The following is a 10,406-nucleotide window of genomic DNA, read 5'->3' as shown; positions in this document are numbered from 1 at the left end:
TCTCCCTTCACGTTGAAAAAACCTTTCTTCGCCCCTGCCTATCCTTTCCTCCCTGTCGCCTCTCGTCGGCCCATCCCTCTGTAGGCTGATGGAAACAGAGCTACAGAATGTTTTGGTTGTCAGGTCAGGGACCTCAGTCCACACTGCATGTTTCTGGGGAGCAGACCCTGTGGCGTCTCTGGTCTCTGAGATGAGATGTCTGCCCTGCGAGAGGGGCCCTGGGCGGGAGAGGCAGGTAGGAGCCTCCCCGGCTGCCATCCAGGCTAAGGAAGGCCTGGCAGAGCCACGGCGGGTCCCGGAGAGGAAGCCGGCCATCGGGGAGCTCTGCGTCCTCCGGGAGCTGGCCTGCCTCAGTGGTCCTCCTGGACCCCATCACCGGAGGGAGGGACCCCGTCACCGGAGGGACCCCATCACCTTGGCAGATGTGAGGCTGGATTTCAGAGGCAGCTGGAGTTGTCAGGGAATTACTCTCTCTGTAGTTGGAGATCCGTGAGGCACGTCGTGGTGGTCAGTGTCCCACGGTCTCCTCTCTGTGTCTGCCTCAGAATGAAAAGAAGGCCTTGTTCTTCCTGGAAAGGGCTGTTGGTGACCGCAGATATGCACATGTTTGGGTCTAGGGTTCCCTTCACCTTGTACGCTAGCTCTCCTCCCAGGCAGTCTGCTCTCTGTCAAAAGCACTGCTTCCTGTGATGTTGGCTGCTGCTGGCCCTGAGGTGCCCCTCGGCTCCCACTGCGGGGGGCCCGGAGTGTCTCCGTGGGCACGGTACATTTGGTTCAAAGGGTTCTCCCACCCATTGTCCCATTGGACCCTCACCAGAACCTTGTCAGGTTTCCATTTTATAGATGAAGAGACCAAGACTTAAAAAAGTTAAAAGAGGGGCGCCTGGGGGGCTCAGTCTGTTGAGCGTCCGACTTCGGCTCAGGTCATGATCTCACAGTTCGTGGGTTCGAGCCCCACGTCGGGCTCTGTGCTGACAGCTTGGAGCCTGGAACCTGCTTCGGATTCTGTGTCTCCCTCTCCCTCTGCCCCTCCCCTGCTTGTGCTCTCTCTCTCTCTCTCTCTCTCTCTCTCTGTCTCAAATATAAACATTAAAAAAATTTTTTAAAAAAAGAACGGAGAGAGGCCCTCTCATCCCTTCCTTGCGGCGTGGAAGTCCTGCTCTGCCCATCAGGTACCAGGGCGGAAAGGGTCAGTTTCTGTTGTATTTGGCCAAGGATGCCCCAAAGCTTCAGAAACACCTGTACCGGGGGCCCGAGAGTAAACTCAAGGCCTCCCGACTTCTGCTCTGATAATAATAGCTGTCACTATAGGAATGTAGTGATAGTAACAACTAACACTTCAAAAACCATATAACAGCTTACAAAGCACCATTTGTACAAATTGACTTCCTGCGTTTACTTTCTCTCCTGCTCGCAGGTCCTCTGCGCTCCAGAACCACACGTGACCCTGCGGAGATGACCGTCCTCAAGGTCAGCAACGTGCTACTAATTTCACCTGATTACTGTGTGCAGAATACGGAAAGCCTAGGTGTGGTCCCCAAGGGTAATCTCCAAAGGGTGCGTCTTCCGTGGCCCGGCTCGGATTTCAACCCCGCGTGCTTGCTCATTGCGCCCCAGCCTCCACGTCGCGTTCTTTACGAGTTGACGGTGCGTTTACTGAAAGCAGAGTTAGCCCTCTGTTAGGACACACGTGTGAGAGTGGGTTTCTGCCTGGTGCAATTCGATATCCTGGCTGTGAGCCACCGAAAGACGGCTGAGGTCTAGGTGAGTATTTAAGTTTACTCAGACTGAGGCATCCCCTACCATGTTTTTGCCAGGAAAGAGGCTGGGAATGGCAGCCTGATTTGCATATGCAAATCCGATCGCCATACTGTGTAAATACGTATCCCTCGTTCGTCGTCACTTCTGTGGTCGGCAGCCCCACAGCGAGCGTCCGTGCCAGCCAGGCCTGTTCCTGAGCCAGGGAAGAGACTTCTCCACACGTCATCCAGCTTCTGTGCAAGTGTAGTCTGAGCAGGGCGAATTGGAGGCTGAGTGTGTGCGTGTGTGACGGGTATGGGTGTGTGTGAGTGTGAGAGTGTGTGTGGGGTGTGTGTGGGTGAGTGTGTATGCGTGTGTGTGACGGGCATGAATTCAAAGTGACACCGTTTAGTGGAAAGTCCGATTTATGTTCCCTCCTGCCTTGAGAACACTAATTAGGATAATGGGAGAGCCTTTCTAGTTTGGAAAAGCGTTCGAAGGGGGTCGGGGAGGACTTTTTGTCTCCTCTCTCGGGCCTCCTGCCCCTCAGCTGTGGCCCGTGGGCTCACGGGGTGACACAGGGGAGGACAGGTGGCTATTAGGGACACTTTGTAGACTCCAGGGCCCCTGCCGACATCACGGGGGCAGAGAGCTCACCACGTCTCCTGGTCGGTAGAGTCCACTTTGATCAACATGTCCACGAATCAAAGTCCCGTCATTCAGACCAAAAGAAGTAACACCAGGGCGCATAGGACGTACGACAGGACAATCCTTACAAAATTCCAGCTGCCGTTTGGGACTAGGACAAGCTAGTCCTAAAATCCAGATCGAAATGCAAAGAACCCAAAATAGGCACAGAGAATTTATCGAAGAACTCACACTTCCCAGGGTCAAACTTACTACAAAATGACACAAGTCAAAAGAGTGTAATGCTAACACAAGGGTAAGTATACAAATTAATGGGATATAGTCGACATTCCAGAAATAAAGCCTCACGTTTATGGTCAACTGAGATGTGACAAGGATGCCAAGACAACTCAATGGGGGAAGGAGAGTCTTTTCGACAAATGCCGCGGGGACAGCTGGACAGCCTCACACTGAAGAATGAGGTTGGACCCCTGCCTCAAAGCCCAGGCAAAAATTAACTCGAAAGGAATAGACGTAAGCACTTTAATTATAAAACTCTTAGAAGAAAACATAGGAATAAATCTTCCTGATGTTGGATCGGGAAATGGTTTTACAGACACGAAGCCAAAAGCAAATGTGACCAAAGAAAATACGGGTATTTTGGACTCGCAGAGATTTTTAGTGCTCCGGAGGGCACTATCGACAGAGTGAAGGATGGAGGAAAATATTTGCCAGTCAGGCGTGACAGGACTGGTTTTCGGAACTCTTAGGCCCGAGTAACAAAAAGACAAAAAAGGGCAAAGGATCTGAAGAGACATTTCTCCAAATAAGATGTGTAAATGGCCAGTGAGCACAGGTGTTCACCTCGCTGACTATTAGAGAAATCAAAGTCAAGACCACAATGAGTGACTATTTCACAGCCATTAGTGCTTCTAAAGTAGAACACTCAGGTAATTACAAGTGTTGGTGAGGATGTGCCGAAATTGGTACCCTCATTCGCTGCCGACAGGGATAAAACACGGCTCAGAACGTTAACTATAGAGTCGTTACTTGACCCGCAGGTAGGAGACAGGACAGACCCGCACAAACGCTGTAACGGGAATGTACGTCGATCACGTGTAGTGTGTAAACGGCCACGGTGTAGAAGCAGTCCCGATACGAATCAATTGGCGAACGGGCAAACACAATGTAATCTGTCCGTACAATAGAACGTTATTCGGTAGTACGAGGGAAAGTTGATTCACGCTCCAACGTGGATGGTCCCTAAAACATTACCCTAAGTGAGAGAATCCAGACACAGAAGGCTGACTGTTGTATGATCCCGTTTATAAGAAGTCCTCAGGCGGGGACCTCCATAGACACAGAAGGTGTAGCAGCAGCTGGGGAGGCTGGGGCTGGGGTATCGTGGGTATTTGCAGAGGCATTAAAATGTTCTGAAATTTCCTGTGCTGTTGGTTGCACAACTCTGAATATACTAACTGACTTGTACAATTTAAATTGGTGAATTGTATGGTATGTGGATTATTTCTCAATGACACTGTTAAAGCAAGGTGCAAAGGTAAAGGCCCCTTGTCTCTCCTTCCCCGTGCCTTCCCTCCTTTCAGAAATAAGGGTGGTTGTCGGTGGCACCAAATCCCATTAAGTAAGTTTGTAAAGTTCCTAAGCTGTGACTTGAAAGCCGCCCCTGTGACTCCTTTGCGGGGAGGCATCTTTATCTGAGGGTCGCATGCAAGGCCACCCTCCGGGGAGGCCTGTCACTGGCTGCTGGGAAGGGACTAAGAATGGATGAAGGAGCAGGTGTGCCTTCAAAGCTGGTGAGACCCAGAGCTGAGATTTCAGGAGTTGGGTGTTTAGGAGGTCCTGAGGGTGTCCTGATCCTTGCGTCCGGGCGGCTTGGCTCCTTGGGACTGGTTCTGTTTTGGGGAGGAAGTGAGTGGAGAGAGGTGTCAGTGAGGCTGAGAGAGCAGAGGGCCGGGGTCCTGGAGCAGAGGTGGCCCTGAGAACCCACAGCCGCCAGGATCCACAGACACCGTGATCCCTCTCAGGGCCGGAAAGAGAGAGTTTGCATCAGGCTTGCCTAAATCTTGAGACAAGGTGCCCTAAGATGGAGTTCACGTGCTGGTGAAGTTCTTAGTCCAGAGCAGGCTGTGAACAGGTGCCCTTTCCGCTGGGTCTCCCCTGGGGGGGGGGGGGGCTTCCCCTGCAGCAGCGTGGCCCCCGCTCTCCACCCCTCCTTCTGTCCCCACCAGAAGCTCAGAGAACATAGCGGCTGACGCTCCATCTGACAAAATCTTGCCACGGTTTCTGCCCAACCAGGACCTGTCTCTAAAGAACCTCATCAGCAGCTTCAAAAACGTTTGGGAGCATCTGGGCGGCTCAGTACGTTGAGCATCTGCCTCTTGATCTCGGCTCAGGTCATGATCTCACGGTTTGTGAGTTCGAGCCCCACGTCGGGCTCTGTGCTGACAGCATGGAGCCTGGAGCCTGCTTCGGATTCTCAGTCTCCCTCTCTCTCTGCCCCTCCCCACCCTCTCTCTCTTAAAAAAAATTAAAAAAGAGTTTGGGAATCAGACAGGGATCCGCGTCACCATCAGCCAGCCTCTCGGACCCTTGGGTATCTTGTCTTCTCCCTTTGACAACAACCCGTGACCCTTTATGCTGTACGAATCTTTGTTACTGTAGTCACTTCACGTCTGGCTTCCTGTCGGACGCTTCTGGACGGGGCTGCACTTCTCCCGGACACATCAGTCACAACGGGGTGGCCCAGGGAGGCTTGCCGCTGGTTCGGCCGTTCCTTGTACCGTTTCTGTAGGCTGTTCCGTGTCCTTGCCGGGGCCATTTCCGGGGACAGAGCAGACGTTTGCAAGCCCTTCAGATGAGTCAGGCCCTTGACTCCACATTTACCCTGGAAAAGAGGCAGGGCTCCCGTGTAGACTTTGTCTGCACCAGAGGTGGTCAGTGGGGGCAGTGGCGCCCCCGGGGAGCACTGTCGATGTCTGCAGACATGTGGGAATGCCAGAGTTCTAGAAGGGGCTCTGGTGTCTGGTGGGTAGAAGCCAGGAATGCTGCTAGCAGTCCCATAGTGCACGGGGCTGAGAGCTCCAAGCCTTGGTGTGTGTGTGTGTGTGTGTGTCTGCTCACAAGTGACCGACACCAGGGGTCTTGACTGGCTGGGATTTTAGGGCTTGGATGTGAGGAAACAGGGATACAAGCAAACACCGACTTTGCAGTAAGACAGATGAAGATATTAAAGAGGGAATATCAACCTCTCTGGTCAACGTGAAAGAACTTTCTATTCCTAGTGGAAAACAAACTAGCAAAACTGAAAACCGCCACCTTGGGGCTTCCAGGCAAGTCCACAAAGAACAAAACCAACATGGTAAGCCCCCCAGCGCCGTCACCCCCCCCCCCCCCCCGCCCCGCCAAACTAGGACTTCCCTTGTTTAAAAGGCCGTCTAGACGATGGTGTCTGCAGACGTGTTTCGCACTATGAGGGACCATTTGGTTCTGAAGAATGATGCTTAATTACTCTCCAGGCACTATGCTAATTTCTCAGTGGGGCATATTGGAAATTCTGTTTACTCTCAGCAAACGTGATTGGCCGGCATTCTCAGCGATGTCATTTCAGACTGGGGCTCATTAAATTCTGGCTGAATAACCAAAGCATCGGCTTAACAGAACTACCTTTCCAATGACTCATCTACTCGGCTACTTGGTTTAATTAAACATAAACGCGTGCAGCTTCAAACGCTTATATTTGGCTTTCCCTTCAAGACTCTGGCCGGGACCCTAATTTGGCAATTACCCGTGGCAAGGAGCAAGGAGATGTCGGCATCTGGTCACAAATGCCCATCCAGCCAGGGGCAGGTCCCCACATTCCCCAGAGCCTTTGCACGGGCATCTGGATGCGTGAGTGCCAAGGGCTCGGGGTGAAGAACCCATAGGCCAGGCCCACCTTCTCCCCCGGAATCCTCCTGAGACGTCCCTCGCCCATGGCTTGGTCACCATTGGGCGTTTGATGACCCCGTTTCATTGGGCGTTTGATGACCCCGTTTCATTGGGCGTTTGATGACCCCGTTTCATTGGGCGTCTGATGACCCCCTTTCTGCTGTCTGCAGGGAAAGACCAAGACCAGGACCCTGGCTGCTGTCGCCGGTGTGGCTGCCTTTCCTGCTCTGTGCTGGAAACAGGTCTCTCGAAACATAAACACGGTCTCTGAGCCAGACCCAGGCGAGCCTGTTCTGTTGTCGGGCCCCAACTCCCGGCTTGGCCAGAATGGCAAGGTGTCCTCACCTGAGAGTGTGGGGGGCGGGGTCTCGTGCCAGCTGGGGGCTCTGCCTTTCCAGAATTAAGCCCAGCAAAGCGCTTTGACGCACACCCCTTCAGGTCGGCATCGCAGCCCTCCCTGGACCACAGCTTCGTCGCCCTCGTTCCGTGCACGTAGCTGCCGGGGTCCTTGAAGCTGCTTCCTCTCCCCCCAGCTGAGGACCTGCCTCTTCTCCCCTCCCCGCCCCCTCGTCCAGCTCTCACCTCTCGGACTGGATCCAGCGCTTTCTCTGCGTTCCCGAAGCCAGCGTCCACGGACCACGGGAATACTCCCAGTCTGGCTCCAAACTGCGTCTCCAGCAACACCCGCCCTCTGTCCTCTGCGTCCACCAAGCTTCCTGTGAATTGTGTGATTTATGGAAACATGTCACCCACACGAGAGGTGAAGCTCCAAGTAGCTCAGGATAAGCTGAGATTGTACTCAGCAAAACAGCCAGCAGCCAAGAGCAATTTTAGGTTTTTTTTAAATTTTTTAACGTTTATTTATTTTTGAGGGAGAGAGAGACAGAGCGCGAGCAGAGGAGGGGCAGAGAGAGAGGGAGACACAGAATCCGAAGCAGGCTCTGGGCTCTGAGCTGTCAGCACAGAGCCCGATATGAGGCTCGAACTCACAAACTACGAGATCGTGGCCTGAGCCGAAGTCGGACGCTCAACCGACTGAGCCACCCAGGTGTCCCCAGCCAAGAGCAATTTTTAAAAACTTGCCATTGTGCTCCTGTCCGTGGACGTTGATGGGAACCCGGTGAGCCGTCCACAGAAACGGTTCTTTCCTGGAGATCATGCGTGGGTACTGGGATCTGGGCTGGGGAGGCGCGTCTAGAGAGGCTACCCGGCAGACACGGGGAGGGTGACCGCGTCTGGCTGCAGCAAGTCCCAGGTGTCATGCCTGATCCCTGCCTGCGCCTCTGCGGACAGTCCCTTTATCAGTCCGTCTTCAGATGACCCGGTCCCGGTGTGTCCTGTGCGTCCGGCCGGGGCTCTGCCTGATGCCGGAGTTAATCACGTTCTCTCTACGCCCTCACGGCGTCTTGTGCCCGCCCCTGCTTCCACACACACCGCGCCGTCTCGTAGGACTCGATTCCGTGCTGGTGTTCCTGAGAGAGCTGTGAACTCCGGGGGACAGGGACAACGTCTCGCTCACCACTCTGCCTCGGGGCCAAGAAACTGTCTGGGGGTGTCTTTGCGGATGCAGGAGATGAGGCGGACGGTGCCCCGGGCAGGTGGGAGAGAGTCCCAGGCGGTCCTACCAGGCCGTGCCGCACGCGGGCGGGGGTCTCCCACGAGGCAGGGGTGGGGAGCGGGTCCAGATTCGGGAGCAGGACTGTCGGCCGTATGCCTACTGTGCACGCCCAGGAGCCAGACGACCTGCGTTTGGAGCCGACTTCATCGGCTCACCGGTTGTGTGCCTTTCCCTGCCCAGGTTTCTGTGCCCATCGTACGGTCATGAAACAGTGCCCACCTCGCAGGATCCACGTGTAGATGGGGTGCGATGCCACGCGCGGGCGCATGGTGAGCCCTCGGTCGCCGTGAGCTTGAGCATGAGCAGTGCTCCCAGGGTTCAGGTGCAGGCCGGGGCACAGAGGGGTCTGGGCTCTCAGGTCAGCTGTGTCGTGTGGCCGCGACAAGCCGGTTCTGTCCTCTGGGTCCGGAGAGCGCTTCTGGGCCGACTTTCTCGCACCTACTGGCCGAACAGTTGTATCCGAGCTAGTCTTCATGGGTTTCTGTAGGTAGAATGGTCCCTCTCCTCTCCCCGTGTCACTGCCGGAGCCCCTGAGCCCTGGGACGCGGTTTCTGCCCATCTCTCACTCTTTGTTTGCTCAGCACTTGGGGACAGAGGTGGCCGTCCCCTGGCTAGGACCTGTGTTGTGACCTCCTGCCTTCTGTCTGCCTCCCATGCGTGATAAGTCACCTGGGATGGGTGTGGCCCCCCTAGGGCAGGGTGGGGCTGGGGTGGGGGTGGCTCCCACAGGGCAGGGCGGGGGTGGGGCTGGTGTGCCCCCCTCCCTGCCCCGTTCTGCAGGGCAGGGTGGAGGTAGGGTGGGTGTGGCACCCCCACGGGGGGGGGGGGGGGGAGGGGGGGGGCAGGGCAGGGTGGAGGTGGGAGGGGGTGGCCCCTAGAAGGTAGGGTGCAGGTGGGGCGGGAGTGGCCCCCACAGGGCAGGGTAGGGTGGGGCGGGACGAGGCAGCCCGCAGTTACCAGTGGTCCTGCGCAGCCGGGTGGGGGGGATGCTCTCCTATGGGCCCACGTGGGACGTTCCCGTCCTGCCCGACCGCGCCGACCCCGCCAGCACTGAGGCAGGTACTTCGGTTCCCGGAGATTCCCGTGTCTACTTCTCACAACGTGGAACAGAGGGGGGCGTGGACAGGTGCCGCCCTCAGTCTCCAGCGCCCGCTGGGCTGACTGGGGAACGCTCTACGCGGCCCCAAGGACAGTGACCAGAATCCTGCCTGGCAAGGCCTGACGGGCACAGCCGTGGAAGTGTTCGTGACGCTGCCTGGGGTGTGCGGCCCGGGACCCCGTGTCCCGACTGGTGTTTGTAGGCGAGCCGTGGGTTCGGTGGATGCTGGCCGCACGGGCTGCACGGATGGGCCTGTGGGCCAGGCAGCTGCCCAAGCAAGGCTCTGCCTCGTGCCCATCTTGGGGCAAGCCGGGGGAGCCGGGGACCCCCTGAGCGTGCCGGCTGAGGGGGGCCCCTCTCTGGGCGGGAGGCTCGTCTGAGGGAAGGGCCTCTGAAGAAGTGGCTTCACTCCTTGGGACCTTCAGCGTCCCACGCGGGGAGGGCGGTCAGTCCTTCCTCCTGGACTGCGGTGGGAGGCGGGTGATGGGGCCTTGGGCTCAAGTGCACACACTGAACCCCAGTGTTCCCGGGCTCGCTCTGCTGAGCGCTGGGGGTTGGCGGGTAAGTGCGTGTTGTGGTTCCTTCCGCCTTCATGCTCTCCGACCTGCTTAAGGGACTGGTGTCCGGCAGGAACTTTCCCACTCACGTCGGAGCAGAGAAGCTGGAACAGGGCAGGGGAGAGTCAAAGCCGAAAGGCGAGCACGTGGCAGAAGGTGTGGCCTATCCTCGGGGTTCCGAGGGAGCCCCCTGGGGCCGAGGGACTGTTGGCTGTGTGCCTGGCTGGGGAGGAGGACCTGGGAGCACCGTGCCCAGTCGGGGAGGAGGACCCGGGAGCACCAGTGCACCCTCGAGGCCGATTTCATCCCCTGAATCCCCAGCGAACGCTCACGGGTGGCAACTGCAGACAAGCCTTGCACATGGCGGGCATCCCGGCGGGATCGAGACGGAAGGGTTTCTCTTCCCTCCCATGATTCCTTTGTGGACCTGAGACGCCCCTGAGTCTCTACTAGAGGGCTTGCTCACGCAGGAATGTGGGTACGGGGACCCCCGAGTGCAGCTTTCTGCAAACCTAACGTTCCCGGGCTGCCTGCTCCAGAGTCGGGGATGGGGGGGTGATGGCGGCCGAGGGCCGGCGATTGTGTTCCGTGTCCCGCCCGCTCGTGGGCTCTAGGGTGTGGGGCTGGGAGAGAGAGACCGCAGGGACTGCCAGCTGCTGACGGATGCCCCTCTGTGCCCAACCTCCCATGGCCAGACGGACGGACTGGGGAGAGAAAGAGTTGTCAGGATTCGCACCGACACTCGGGTATGAGAGAAGGGGACTTGTTTTTGTGCGTCGGGCTTTCCTGGGAAGTGAGATGGGAAGGGGTCCGGGGA

General features: G+C 56.8%; 1 long non-coding RNA gene across 1 annotated transcript in view; it reads left to right on the top strand.

The window, feature by feature from the left end:
- The first annotated feature begins 1,420 nt into the window (after nt 1–1,420).
- The window catches only part of LOC132668580 (uncharacterized), a 154,070-nt gene continuing 145,084 nt past the window's right edge, over nt 1,421–10,406 (top strand). Inside the window, exon 1 of the long non-coding RNA XR_013556498.2 lies at nt 1,421–1,764. This is a non-coding gene — a long non-coding RNA (uncharacterized LOC132668580). The remainder of the gene's footprint in view (nt 1,765–10,406) is intronic.

The sequence above is a fragment of the Panthera onca genome, chromosome B3 (assembly GCF_046562875.1).
Source record: "Panthera onca isolate mPanOnc1 chromosome B3, mPanOnc1 haplotype 2, whole genome shotgun sequence".
NCBI classification, from domain to species: domain Eukaryota; kingdom Metazoa; phylum Chordata; class Mammalia; order Carnivora; family Felidae; genus Panthera; species Panthera onca.
The sequence above is the reverse complement of the archived record's forward strand: the minus strand, read 5'-3'. Positions and strand labels throughout refer to the sequence as shown.